Source organism: Emys orbicularis, chromosome 10 (genome assembly GCF_028017835.1).
Source record: "Emys orbicularis isolate rEmyOrb1 chromosome 10, rEmyOrb1.hap1, whole genome shotgun sequence".
Lineage (NCBI taxonomy): Eukaryota > Metazoa > Chordata > Testudines > Emydidae > Emys > Emys orbicularis.
In genome coordinates, this window is record NC_088692.1 from 56,186,319 (window position 1) to 56,200,908 (window position 14,590).

The following is a 14,590-nucleotide window of genomic DNA, read 5'->3' on the forward strand; positions in this document are numbered from 1 at the left end:
CGGAGCTCAGCCCGCATGCAGGGAAGAAGGGACTACAAGGAGCTCCTTCAGCCTTACACTCTTCCTCCATTCCTAACTAGGACGGGTGTCTTGGGGAGCAGCTTGGAGAGTGCCCCTGGACTGAGCCTTGGGAGGGTTTGTCTCTGTCCCTTTCTGCAGCTTCCCCTTGTCTCCTCTCTGCTGCTTCTGGCTTGTGTGGGGTTATTGTCATGCCTGTCTGCTGCCTAGCTGCAGGGAAGTTGTGCAGCCATGAGGTCTAGTGGTTGAAGCTCAGGAGCAGGGAGCTGAGGTTCTGTTCCTAGCTCTGGTGTTGTGTGACCTGGGGGAGTCCCTGGCCTCCTTTGTTTCCCTGCTAGTTAGTTGGTGATAATGATCCAGACCTGCTTTTGAACTCTGTGGATGAAAGACCTTTTATAGGGATCAATATCACCGGAGCTTCAGCCTCCAGGTGCCTGGGATTTCTTCTCCCTCCTCTTCCTCACACTGTGGTTCCTCAACCCCTGCCAGCTCCATGGCCAGAAAGAGCCCCTGCCCCTTCCCCCCCCCCCCCCCATGCATAGCACCTGCTGCCTCTGCCAAGCTCTCTCACACCATCACTGCCAGCCAGGACTCTGGGGGAGGACAAGGCTGTGGTGCTGGCCAGGGGGATTGGCCATATGGGGTGGGCCAGGGCACCCCCTGTGACGTTGCCCTCCATATATTTATGGAAATATGCTTATGGGTGTAAATATAATGTAACTGGAATATGCTTTATGCAAAAGGTCTCTTGTAAGGTATCATTACAAAGCTTATAATCTACTGAATGTGTTCATCCTGTCATTCTTGTATCTGAAGCTAGAAATATGAAGTATTATTCTGAAGTCCTATTGTAACTATGCAAAATGTGGGCTATTGATGGTGGCTTGGAATCTTGATGGCTTCCATTAACTAGGACAATTGGTTGTAAATGGCTCTGTTTACTTGTAAGCCTTCCTGTATACCTGGGTGCCAGCCAGTGGGTAATGAAGTCTCACAGGACATGTGAACATATCACATGATACTGGAATCCATCTTAAACCTGGTGCTTTTCCATTTAGAAGGAAAGGTGGGAACCCAGAGAGAGACAAAGGATTCCTGCCTTGTGCCAAAGCTATAAAAGGGGGTGGAACAGAATAAAGGGGGCTGCAGTCATGAGAAAACCCCTAGTTACTACCAAAGCTGGAACTAACAAGAACTATACCAAGGGAAAGGATTGGGCCCAGACTAGGAAGGAGTCTAGTCTGTGAAAGATGCTTATTGGAACATCTCTGAGGGTGAGATTTACCTGTATTCAGTTTCTTAAATGTATCAGGCTTAGACATGCGTGTTTTCTTTTCTTTTGCTTGGTAACTTACTTTGTTCTGGCTGTTATTACTTGAAACCACTTAAATCCTGATTTTTATACTTAATTAATAAACTAAAGGGATTTTATTAACCCAGACTAAGTGATTAATACTTGGGGGAGCAAACAGCTGTGCATATCTCTCTATCAGTGTTATAGAGGGCGGACAATTTATGAGTTTACCCTATATAAGCTTTATACAGAGTAAAATGGATTTATTTGGGATTTGGATCCCATTGGGAGCTAAGTGTCTGGGTGCTGGAGACAGGAGCACTTGCTGAGCAGCTTTGGGGACATGGACCAGACCTGGGTCTGTGTTGCAGCAGACTACCATGTCTGGCTCAACAAGGCAGGGTTCTGGAGTCCCAAGCTGGCAGGGAAAACGGGCTCAGAGGTAATTCCAGCACGTCAGGTGACAGCCTCAAGGTGGTCTCTGTGACTGAACCCATCACACCCCCTATTCTCCCGTCCCTTAACGGACAAAGAAGACTTAACACCTATCCTGGTACCCCCCATCCCCCCCACTCCTTTATCTAGGCTCCAACAAGCACCTCTGTAGGTGCTGCCCATAGACAGAATATCTAATTCCCCACCTGGGTACAATTGTCTGTGTGCGCTCCCCTTCCATCTGTGCAAAAATGCACCTTCATGGGGGGGTGGAATAAGAATACAGATAAGAATCTGTTTCATAAGCCTGGAATTCCAGAAGTTAGCTGTTTTGAAAGGTACAGTCCAGTTGTGTACACTGCTTTTCACTGCATTTGTATGCAAGAAAAACTACCTTTGTGTTTAAATATAAATCAAAGGGATACAGTGTACTATTTATTGTTTGAAAACAGTATTTTCTATGCTCAGTTTTAAAAGGTTTTTGGGGGGGAAAAACAGAGGAATACTGCATTGACGCTGATTTAACAAATATTAGAAGGGATAGGCTAATATGCATGTGTTATCACTGCCCTCTCCTGGAATAAACCAGAACTGCTGAGTTGTAAACCGTAGGTCCTGCAAACCCACTAGCTAACTTTTGCTCAAGTGGTGGGGCCTGTGCTTTTGGAGCAAGAGGATCAGGATTTATTCTTGCTGTCCTTGTCAATGCTAAGTGACCACACCTAGTACAGCATAAACACAACCATCCGGAGCTCAGATACTGCAGCAAAGGTGCTCAGCGGGCGTTACCTGCTAGTACCTAGACAGACAGAACCCTAAAGTCTTAAGGGACCAGCATTTTGTTATAACAGATTAAAAACTCGAATGCAGTTTTTAAACATTATGGTCAGAAAAATAAAGATATTTAAGAGATCTGGGTGAGGGAAGGAACTAAGAATTAAAATTCCAATAAGCTCCCCTCACAAAACCCTCTTACTGAATTCCCCTGCTCTGTTATCACACACTCATTTGCTTGGGCAGGTTAATCTGCTGCACATCTCTCCAAACCTGCACAGGAAGCAATAGTGGCTGGTCAGGGTTTCCCAGCTGCTTATGCGGCCAGTGCATGTAATGACTGCAGCGTGCATGCCAAGTAATTGGGACATCTCCCAGGAGACTGACTGCATCTAGCGACTGTGAAGGGGAACAACGGCTGCTCAGGTGAAATAGATTGCGGGGGGGATAAAACCCATTAATCAGAATGCCTTTGGCTAGCTCCAGGGGGTTAACCAGGTGTGAAATCCAAAGCTCTGCCCTTTTAATACTGAAGCTGCCACAGAAAAATTAAAAGAAGAAATGACAGTGGAAGGGAGTGAAGACCATGTTCTTATCATTTATTATCTGTATTGTAGTGACACCCAGGAGCACCAGAGATGGACCGGGCCTCATCGCGCAGACGCCGAGAGTTTCCAATCTAAGTACAGGAGTTTAAATCGCTTCAGACTCTTCTAGCCAATAGTCTAATAGATGAACATTGGCTCTTACTGACGTGGTATCCAGTGAAGAATAGTCTCCTGTAAAAATAGCCTTTAGCGGTTGCCACACCACTGATGGTAGTTCACGTTTATAGGACGCTTTTTGTCCTGAACATTACACACTTACACGTGCAAGACTAATTCCCTGCACTCCTGAAATGCAGCCCGCTATGGGTGGAACTCAGCAGCTGTTCAACAATGGACAGTAACACCAACACAGAAGCTAAAAGGCAGCGAAGAACACCCTGGCTAGTTGAACTAGCAGGGGACTCTAGGTAGGAAGAATGCAATTATCCACAATGGACTCTTACCCAGAGACCATTTCAGCTGGGCACAGGCAGGTCTGGATCAAAGCCATACGGGGAAACATCCCCCACAGCAACCACCCCAGCAGAAGGAGACCCACCCCCTCCCAAAGCAGAGTGGGGGCCTAGGCTTTTCTGAGGCTGGGTCTCCGGCCACCTGGCTTCCTCCTTGGCGCGAGCGGTTGCTGCTCCCCCTCCACTGCAGGCTGGCTGCAGACTCAGGCAGATATCACGGTTACCCTCAGCAGCACGGCTAGCAGGAAGACTAGAAACGACAATGAAAGCTGAGATACTGGCATCGCCACATGGACAGGGGTGGGGAGAGGCAGCACCTCGTCCTGGGCCTCTCTGCCTTAACCCGGCCAGGGGACAAGCACTTGTCTGTCTGTCTATTGCTGTTTGTGGGGCACCCTTCGCTGTAGCCTCTCAGCCCCAGCTGGGCACAGAAAGCCACCTGCTGCCGACCATTCTCCCAGGGGGCAGCTCTGCAGACCCCACCCCAGGGCAAGCAAAGGAATCCAGGCCACGATCTCCTCCCCCAGTTCCACGGGCAGCCCAAGGACGACGTGTGCTGTCAGACATCAGAGTAGCAGCCGTGTTAGTCTGTATCCGCAAAAATAACAGGAGTACTTGTGGCACCTTAGAGACTAACAAATTTATTAGAGCATAAGCTTGCGGGTTGTAGCCCACGAAAGCTTATGCTCTAATAAATTTGTTAGTCTCTAAGGTGCCACAAGTACTCCTGTTATTTTTGCTGTCAGACAGGAGACAATCCCAGAGGGGACTTTGTTGGTGGGGGGGATCCAGAGCCCACAGCTTGTTTCTCACAGGATGTAAAGCCTCCTGCTTCATGGTTTAAGCCATTCTAACTCGTAGGGAGAGGGCTGTGTAGGCTCTGTAGACTCTGGGCCTGGCCCAATCTGGCAGCGTCTACGTTCCTAACAGTGGCTCATGCACTCTCCCAGTGGCAGGCATGTCTACAGGCTTCTCATGAATGGGAGCTGCTCCCCACCTCCTGTCCAGCCCCAGCCATGCCTGTGTGGTTTCAAAGCTCCTTCCACATGCACAGCTCCGTCACCGCCTGGGCGATCCCGTTCACACGGCAGCACGATGGTCCCGGCCAGCTGGTGAAACGTGACCATGAGAGACCTCCAGGCTCGGAACAAAAAATAAACCAATAAATCAGATGTTACGGACAATCTGGAGGTGAAAACAGGAGAATGATCTTTCCAGCTGTCGCTCTAAGCACCCTGCCCGACTCCACCGCAGAGCCACTGCTCTGCTCCTGACCCGTTCTCTCGCTCCAGTGCACGAGAGAGAGAAGCCGAGTGAATGAGGATAAGGGGTGTCTGCAGGGGAGTAGCCCCCTGTGGTGTGTGTGTGGTGCTCACACACACCCCAGAGGTGGCTGCATTTCATAGGTGCCGGCTGTACACAGGGTAGTTGGAAAGCATTGTGTGAGCCTGCTTTTATAAAGCACCCAAAGAGCTGCCGTGTGTAGAGCCAGCACCCCTGAGGGCAGCCCAGAGGACAGCAGAGGAGGGGGATTTTTGGTTAGGACAGTGGGGCAAGCCCCTGGCTTGGGGCAAGCCCCTGGCTTAGGGAAGCCCCCTGGGAGCTGCATGCCATCACTGCTGAATTGGTCTCATCACTAAGGCGCGGCAAGGAACTCTGCAACGCACAGGGCGGGGTGCTGGTGAGGAGGGGGAGAACTGAAGCAGCCCCACTGGAATTGGAACCTGCTGTCCCAGAGCGTTTATTAAAGCCGGACTCAGAGACTGTGGCACCCGGCACCCCCTGTCACGAGCCAGCTGGAGCGGGCCCGATCCCGGGCTGCTTGCACGCTCCCAACTCCCATTGGCTTCAAGGCGAGCTGGCTTTGAACATCAGCCTTCCTTGTGCTCTGTCTTAAGTGCCCAGGGCCGTTGCTGGCCATTCCCCTAGCCTGGCAAGGGAAGCCATTTGCAGGGCACAAGAACCAGGGGATTGTGTCAGCCCAGCTACAGTGCTGCTTCTTCTCCAGCCCTGTCCTCTATTAACCCTTTACGCACACAGACGTAGCTTGCACAGAGGCTTAGATCGTATGGCGGGAAGGCCCCTTGTGATCGCTAGCCTGAGCTCCTGCATAGCACGGGCCAGGGGACCGAGCTGAATTAATTCCTGCCTCAGTAGAGCAGATCTTTCGGGAAACCAGCCAGTCTCGACTGAAAAATTGCCACTGCTGGCTGGGTAACCCGGATGCAGACGAGCCAGCCCCAGCTGTGCCGAGGACTTGAAAACCGGCCCCAGAGCCCCTTCCTATTCTTACATATCTCAACTGATTCCAGTCCTGTCCAGAGTCGGACGCCCTCAGTGGCAGCCCCTCCGCACTGCTGTGCTAATGTAGGAAGGGCACCTGCGGTAGCAGCCAGAGCTCCTGGGTCCTCAGCACATGTGCTGCCTTGCAAGGTAAAGGTGGGGAGCAGACCTAGGGCCAGACTCACACTTGAGGGCTGCACGCCTGCATCGCCCAGACGTCAGTGGGAATTCTGGGTGCTCAGCCCCTCTGAGAACCAAGCACCTGGTGTTTCAAGTCACCGAACCCCAGGTCTGTGCGGTGACATACGCTCCCAGACAGCCCTTTGTAATGAGAGGTGCTGGGTGAAGCCCAGACACCAGACAAAGCAAGCATGGCTCATTGTTCAATATTACAGCAGCTGGAGGACCCAACCAAGAGTGGGGCCTCCCTGTGCCAAGCACTGCACAGCCACACAGCGCGAGACAGTCTCTGCCCCAAAGAGCTCACAGGCTAAACAGACAAGACAGGCAAAAGGTGGGAGAGGAAACTGAGGCACAGAGCAGGGAAGTGACATGCCCAAGGTCACCCAGCAGGCCAGTGGCAGAGTCCCCTGTGACTCTCTTGTGTCCCCATCCAATGCTGTGACCACCAGACATCCCTGCCTCCCATCACCCCATGTATTTGCTCTGGTTAAGCAGCTCCCCCTTCCTCTCCTCAGCGTTAGCTTTGCAGATGGGCATATTCCGGGGTATCTCTCGTCATACCAGGGTTAATTACAGCCCAGACTCACCCCCTCAAATTCCTGAAACACTTGCCATCCTCCAAGGAGCCCAACGGGGAATAATTTCTCCCACCTCTGAAATGCAGCCAGCTCTGGGGTGCAACGTGACAGGCAGGTGAAACAGCATGCTGCCCCTATAGGAGGGGAAATGTTGCCTGATGACACAGAGCCAACTCCCTTACACTTGAGAGAGGTGCATTAGTCTCGTCTGTGTTACCGGAGTGCCTCCATTGTGCGGGGGGCTGTACAAACCCACACCAAAGAGCTGGTCTGTGGGCCCAAGCGCCCACAGGCGGGTACAGCGAGAGCCAGGAAGCAATGGGACAATCCTGATCAGCGCCATGGCAGCTGGTGGGCTGCACCTAGGGACCAAAGAGCAAGTGTGAAAAATGGGGATGGGGGGGGGGGGGTTAATAGGCGCCTCTATAAGACAAAGCCCCAACGATCAGGACTCACTGTAAAATCGGGACATCTGGTCACCCTGGCTGAGCTCAGAGCCGGAATCATTGTCAAGTGTGTTATCAGCATCACAGCAAAGGAGGGATTTGCAGGACAAGGAGCGGGTTTGTGGGGGTTTCCAGGGAGCTGTTGTGTTAATTTCAAAGGATGAATGGCCCCAGACAGTCAGAGGTGTGAACATGAGCCTGTTACCACCCCAGGTCTGGGGTCCAGAGACCTCGGCCTGCTTAGTCCCATGGCAAATGCGCTCGAAAGTTCACGCCAAAGGCTGGGAATTATTGATCAGGGGACACAAGAGAAACAGGTTCAAACCCAAACCCGAAAGCCTTCTGCGATTGACGCGGAGTGGTTCTGCAGGAGAAACGATCCAATGTATCACAGGGCATTGGCTAGAGTCGCTTATTCTGTCCCTCTTAGCAGACAGGAAAGGGTTCGTTCTGTAGCCGGATTGCTGTGAATGGGGGTCACTTTCCTGGCTTTTGACCCAAGAGACCGATGCAGAAGGAGGAGAAGAGACAGGGTAGTAAAGGTGGGGCAGTATGGCTTTCCACCACCTTCTTAGGATACAAGTCACTGGCTGATACCTGGGCTGGCAGGTCGGCCTCCCCCCAGCTCACTTCCCCAGGCTGGGGTGTCATCTGGCTGGTCTGGTCCCTCTCCTTCGCTGGCAGGGCAGAGCCGGGGGGGACTGTCTCCTCCTGTCATGCTGGTGTTGGGCCGTGCCAAGAGCAACACCACCACATGCCCAGTTCCACCCTCCCTTTTCTCTCTATGCAGATGCTTGTGCTCTTGCTGCTTTGGTTTCAGATTTGCTGGTGGTGGTTTGTGTTTGTATTGTAATAGCACCTAGCCCCATCCTGGACCAGGACCTCACCGCTAAGCATGCTGCAAAACATCCTTTTGCAAATGTTTTGGTGTGTGGGAAGAGCATGGAAATGAGCTCTTTCTAGAGTAGCACGAGGTGCCCCCAAACATCAGCAAAATAGTGAAGTAGCTTGCTAATAAATCCACAAAGTAAACACTTGAAAGCTGTTTCGTCTACTTTTTCTGCTGCAGTGATTTTTGTCAAGTAACGAAATGGCCAGAGGAGAAGTGCAATAGTTCAAGTGGATGGCGATCCCTCTTTAGTGTGACAAATCATACGCTTGTAAGCTCCATTTTAAAAAGCAAAACGTGTCACTGGTACATTGTAACGCCCATAAGACTCTACACTTGCACCTTTTCCACTACCTGGAACTGCACCCTAAGCATCAGAGAATCGGGTTGAGGTAAAGGAGCAGTGAAGAGGTCTCCAGTTGTTGTTTGACTTCACCTACTGCAGAACTGCAATCTTCTCTCATTGTGCATGTGGCAGTTTAATAATGAAAAGCAACCCTACAGTGTGGCAGGCAGCGAAGAATACCTTAAGCAGTCCAAACTGCTGGGGAAATTTAGCTGCACAGAATGCATTACTCAAATTGGAACTGATTTAGAACCGTGGGACCAAACTCCCCACCCCATGTTATTTTTCAAAAATGCCACAATCTATAATAGAGACAAGGGAGGTGAGGTAATATCTTCTTTGGGACCAACTTCAATCTAGAATAATCTCTAATCAGAAGTGGTTAAAACCTCAATTTTATTTAGGTCTCATCTGAAATATAGGAACTCCACAAAATCACGCCGTGCCATTGGGTCCCTATTGACCCAGAAGGAAGAGTGCCATCTACTGAATTATTAGTACAAATCTTTGCACTCCACTGCGCTATCGCTGGAGATTCTCTCTGTATACTGACTATACCTGAGTCTGCTTAACTTACAAGATCGCACAGCCTGAGACTACCTAGCTTCGTGCCCCACTGTAAAGAAACAAATCACCTTTTCCAGAAAAGAAGTTGCTTGCTGATCCAAATCCCAAGTGCCATCTTCCTCTAAAATAGAAAGCTGGCTCAGATACTCTCTATAGAGGTATCAGTGTTACCAGTAGTTTTCCTTCCCTCACACTAATGCAGTGTTTGGGTGTGTGGCTAATCCTCTGCCTTCTCTAACCAGTGATGTTAAAGCTTCTTATCAACAGACTTCACCAAAGCTGAGAGTTAACAGAACTTAAAGCTCACGCTGATGGTTTAGAGATGATTTCAAAGCAATCTTTCAGGGGGGAAAAGGGAACCCTGTCTGAATAATGTAAATCGGGTGACAAAACAGCCTTAAGTGGGGGTTAGACATGTTACAGCAGAGAGATCTATTTCACTGACTTGTGCCAAGTACTGTATGTGGCTGGATAAAAATAACCATTGCACCACTTGTAGTAGTACTTCATGTCTGGCAAAGTTGGTTACCTTTATCCTGTGCTATTACATTAATTAATGGTTTCAGTCTTTGTGCCATTTGATGCTGCTGCAACCAGCAAGAGGATGGCAAAAAGCTTTATGGAGATGGTCATTTAGATCCTGAAGGGAAAGAGAGCAAACACGAAAGGCAAGGCTTGAAGGGGAATTGGCTACGAGACAAGAGCACGAGTGTCAATGTGCCTGCATGCCCCATGTGTAACTGTATCCCTCTAATGCTAGGCATGGGAAGAAGGGAGGGGTATGGCAGCCTCCTCTGGGGTGGCCCTGCTTTCCTAGAGTTCAGGCATTATATTTAATGTCAGGTTCCCTGTCTCGGATTGTAGCTATACCCGGGGAGCTGATAGAAGAAAAACCCCGCTGTGCCTGCTTGCCTAATAGCCCAACCACTAACAGCATGATGGCACATCAGTAACCAGGCTGTAATTTAACATTGCACTTACATATTGCCTTTTAGCAGAGGATCTCCGCAAGCACTTGTCACAGTTTCAGGGTAAGTGCACCTGTATCTGCCCTCAGGTCTTAAGCCATTATATGTCTCTGGGCAGGGACCTTTATCCTAGTCCCTTCTGCCTGAGGGCTTTAAAGCTGCCAAGCTCCCTGCCTTGTGCTGTGATATCCCCAGCAAACCAGGCTGCCTAAAGCCCAGCACGGGTGGTTGCTTTCTCTCCAGGGGCTATGCACAGTATAGTTACCACCTGGTTCCTTCTAAGCAAGCACATTTATTCTTAAGGTAAAATAATTACAGAGAAAACATCAAATCCCAGGTGGTGTTTGGGATTTGGCTGGAGCCAGTGGAGGTGGCCGTGTCATCTGAATCCCTCTCTCGCAGGCCTGGTCTGGACAGGACATTTCTCAGCATCAGGATCAGGATCATGAAGGCCCAACAGCGTTACGGTGGATCCTGAGGTCCCGAGGAGATGGTGGATGTGGCAGCCATGCGGTGAAGTTCACTTCTTCCTGTCCACCCATCTCCCAGTCAGAGCACTTCATTCTCCCCGAAGGTCTTTTTTCTAACGGACCCCAAAGGGAGCGATGGGTGGAATAATCCTTCCCCTTATTATTTTGTCTACCAATTAGACCTCATTTCCGACACACCAGTTTTGGTCCCTTGATTTCCAGCCCCACAGTTCTCTTGTTGACCAGGCATGATCTTAACACTGTCCTTGAGTTACTAGTTGGCCTTTCTGTTTGGGCTCATTCAGTCTGTCTCCCTTTCCTCAACATTCCCTGTTATGAGTTATTGGAACATTTGATCAACTTTTTATCCACTTACCCAAAGTTAAGCTTACAATCGGGTTAGGCGTACGAGGCCCAAATTATTACAACAGGCTCCACTAACCCGGCTGGATCATAACGTGGTGGCTTGTCTTGCTCTCTCCTCCCCTTGAGCCATTTCTTTATCCCTTCTTCTCCCTATGATTTTTATTCCCCCTTCATCTTCTCCCTCTCTCTCTCTCATTCTTTTCTATTCTCTTCCTCTGCACCTCCTCCAACCCCTTTCCCTAGGGCCTGTGGGCTCTTCCCCCCCACCCCCCGCCTCTTTCTTTCCTTCTGTCCCTTTTTGGCTCTTCCTCCCCCAACCCACTTGCTCCCCATTCCCCATGGGTGTCTTTCCCTAGTGCCTGTCTCTGCTCCCTGCCTCCTCTCCCTGCTTTTTCCTACCCATATAGGTACACACCCATGTACTTTCTCTCTCTGTATCCACACACTCACACAGAGTGACTGAGGAAGAGTCTAATTTAGAATGAATCAAAGCTCTTGACTCTCTTAAGGAAAAGCTGCCAAACTATAGGATGGTCCCTGGCTCCGGCTTTCTGATCATCTCAATGTTCCTTTGTAACAAGAATACCCCCCAACCCCAGGCAGTATTGTCAGGGGCATCTGCTCTTCCAATGTACCACTGAGGAGCAGTTTAGTGGCCATGAGAGATGCAAAGGCAGTCTAGAATTGTTCAGTGGACGCATATTTTCACTGGGCATTCCAGGGACTCAGTCAAAGGGGTGGGAAGCAATATGGCTGCTGCTAGGTCTCTGATCCGTGTGTGAGGAAAGTTCCTCTCTCTCTACAGTCTCTCCAACAAGCATTACCAAGCGTTCGTCATTCAAAGTGCTTTAGCAAGCTGGGTGAGGAGTATTATCTCCATTTTACATATGGGGAAACTGAGGCACGGAGAGGGGGAGGTCAATGTTCTCAAAAACAGCTACTGATTTTTGGGTGCCTTCATTTCTTGTGCCCAACTGGGGGCTGATTTTCAGTGGGGCTGTGGAGCCAGTGTTCCCATTGCCTTCAACTGAATTTGGGGATAGAGCTGGTCTGGAGGTAAAAGACCTCTGCATGGAGAGCCCTGGCCTTCTGCGGTGCTCTGGGGATGTGCAGGGCTTGAGGGTGGGCCTTGTGGCTTTGTTCCCTCTTCGCCCCCTACCAGGATGATGTGGAGGTATCTCAGCTAGGGTCTCCTCATGGAGATTTCCTCCCCCAGAGCCTTCTACCATGGCTTTGACCATGGGGGTGGGATGACTTAGCCGCAGAATCCCAAGAAACTGCATCCTGAAAACAATTCGGGTCAGATCAAAACCCTCATTGGACAAAGGATCACAGTGCAGTATGAGTGAATGGAGAGAACAAGCAACGGCGGTGTGGAACTTTCTGTACTCTGCTACTTTCTGGAAGCCAAATTCTGCAACATGGGAAATTCACAGGGCCCAAATTCTTCTCTTACAGAGATGTATCTTTAAATGACTGCCCTTGTCTGATTTCTAGCCCCATAATAGCCCATGCTTATTAAACTCTTAGGGAACAACGTGAATGCCTATTGAGCACATTTGCAGAAGTGGAGATAGAGAGTGTATATTTTAATGCATTATTGAGTTCAAGCTTCTCTGGCTGCTCACACTTCTGGGAATGATTTCAGCAACTGTTCTGATCATCAAACAAGTTGTCACAACGAAGGCCCCGATGTTACAAGCTGATCATTGTGGGTGGCTCACTGCACCTAGGATGAAGCTCACCGAAGACTCTGCGGGCGTCCACCTACACGGAGCTGCTAGCAGGGTTTGAGCCTGAGAGTGTGTGAAATGGGGTCCCCTTTCTACCTAGGATTCATTTACAATGCAGCTGATGTAACAGTGACAACATAGTGGTGTGAGTAAAAATATTGGAAGGTGTAAAATTGCCATGCAATGGGGTCAAACTCAGTAGAAGTCCCAGTGCTATCACTAATTAAAATGGATTAATCATCTCTCTTGCGTGCAGTGATTACTATAAAGTAGCACATTAAAGGGAGATGTTTGTAAATGCTGAGATGAAAAAGCCGTATTCTTTCAAAGGTCCCAGTTTTACAATGAGATGAGTGTGGGTGGACCCCTGCGGCTGTACGGAGCTCAAACAAGTTTGGGGGCCAACGCCACTGATCCACATGGAAGGACTTTTGTGCATGTGCAGAGCCCCAGTGAAGTCAATTAGACTATTCACATGAGCAAACTCATGCGGAAGTGACACAATCCCGCAAACGGGTCCACTTTGGTGGATCCCTGCATGCGTGTGGCAGACGCTCCTTGGCTTCCATGGAGCTCCTTGCAGGTGTAAGGACTCGAGTGCGCAGGGCAGCTTGTGAAATCCTGGCCAGTATTTGCAGGGATAGGGCCTGATTTAAAACAAGATGCAACAAGTGAGTGTGACAAACACTAGGAGGAAAGGACCTGTGAAATGAGAGTGACAGGAACAAGTTCAACCTGGTCCATGGGCTAGTTGTGTGTGGTTGGTTTGTGGGTGTTTTTTATAACATACATTACCCTGCATGGTTCTGTTTGGGACTGGTGTGTGTGTGTTTCTCATCTGTATGTGTGTGTGTGTTTTTTCTCATATCTCTGCCTGTTTGTAGTCTGTCTCAGGTATTCCTGTGGCCCCATTACTGTAGGAGCTGAGCACCTCCCAATCTTTAAGGTCTTTATCCTCACACCACCACTGGGAGGCAGGGCAGGGCTGTAACCCCCACTGCAGGGGTGGGGAACTGAGGCACAGAGAAGGTAGGACTTTGGTGGGATTTAGGTGCCTAAACCCGTGAGGATCTGGGCCCAAGTGACTGGCCCACCCTGGCACTGGGAGCCTGCGGCACAGCAGGGTCTGGTTCCCCCGGCAATCCCGGGGCTGATCCAATGGCTGTTCACAGCCGGGCCCGGGGCCCTTCCCCAGAGCAGTGCGAGGGACCCCGCCGGGGTGCGCGCCCCGCTCTCTCCCCGCAGCGGCCGCATGGGGGCAGCAGGGGGGAGTCCGGGCCAGGAATCTGGGATTGCCCGTTGCTAGGCGACAGGGCGAGGCGGGACCCAGGCCCCGCCCCCGGGGCGCTCACTCCCCACCGTACCCCCCGGCCCCGCACATGCGCAGTAGCCCACAGGTACAGGCTTCCCCTGTTGCCGGACTCCGGAGCTGTGGCTCGGCCCATGTCCGCGCTGCTCTGCAGTAAGCACCGTCGACGGGGGAGCCGCGGCGGTCAATTTGCCGCCGTCCTCACAGTGGGGTAAGTCGGCTCGGATACGTCGAATTCAGCTACGGTGTTCGCGTAGCTGAATTTGCGTCTCTTAAATCGATTCCTCCCCCCTTCCCCAGTGAAGACGTAGCCTATAACTGGCTCTGCTCAGGAGGACCCCAGCGTCGAGGCTGAACCTCATTGAAATTAATGGGGCTTCTGCGTAGACGCACAGCCCGTCCACTTAAAATAAATTGCAGGATTGGGGCCTGAATCTATGCATGCACAGGAAGCTAGATGTGAGATCAACAGGATTGCCACATGTGTGTGTCCCCCTCCAATCCTGCCATGGGGCTCAAAGGAGTCAGTCTGCGTTGGGTGGGAGAAAGTGGGAACCAACCAGCCTCAGAGCGATACAGTAACCCCTCGCTTAATGTTGTAGTTATGTTCCTGAAAAATGCGACTTTAAGCGAAATGATGTTCAGCTAATCCAATTTCCCCATAAGAATTAATGTAAATAGAGGGGGTGAGGTTCCAGGGAAATTTTTTTCACCAGACAAAAAACTATAGGCTGTATTATATAGCTATACACACAGTATACGTTTTAAACAAACAATTTAATACTGTTCACAGCTATGATGATTGTGAAGCTTGGTTGAGGTGGTGAAGTTAGAGGGTGGAAGAGGGAGGGATATTTCCCAGGGAATGCCT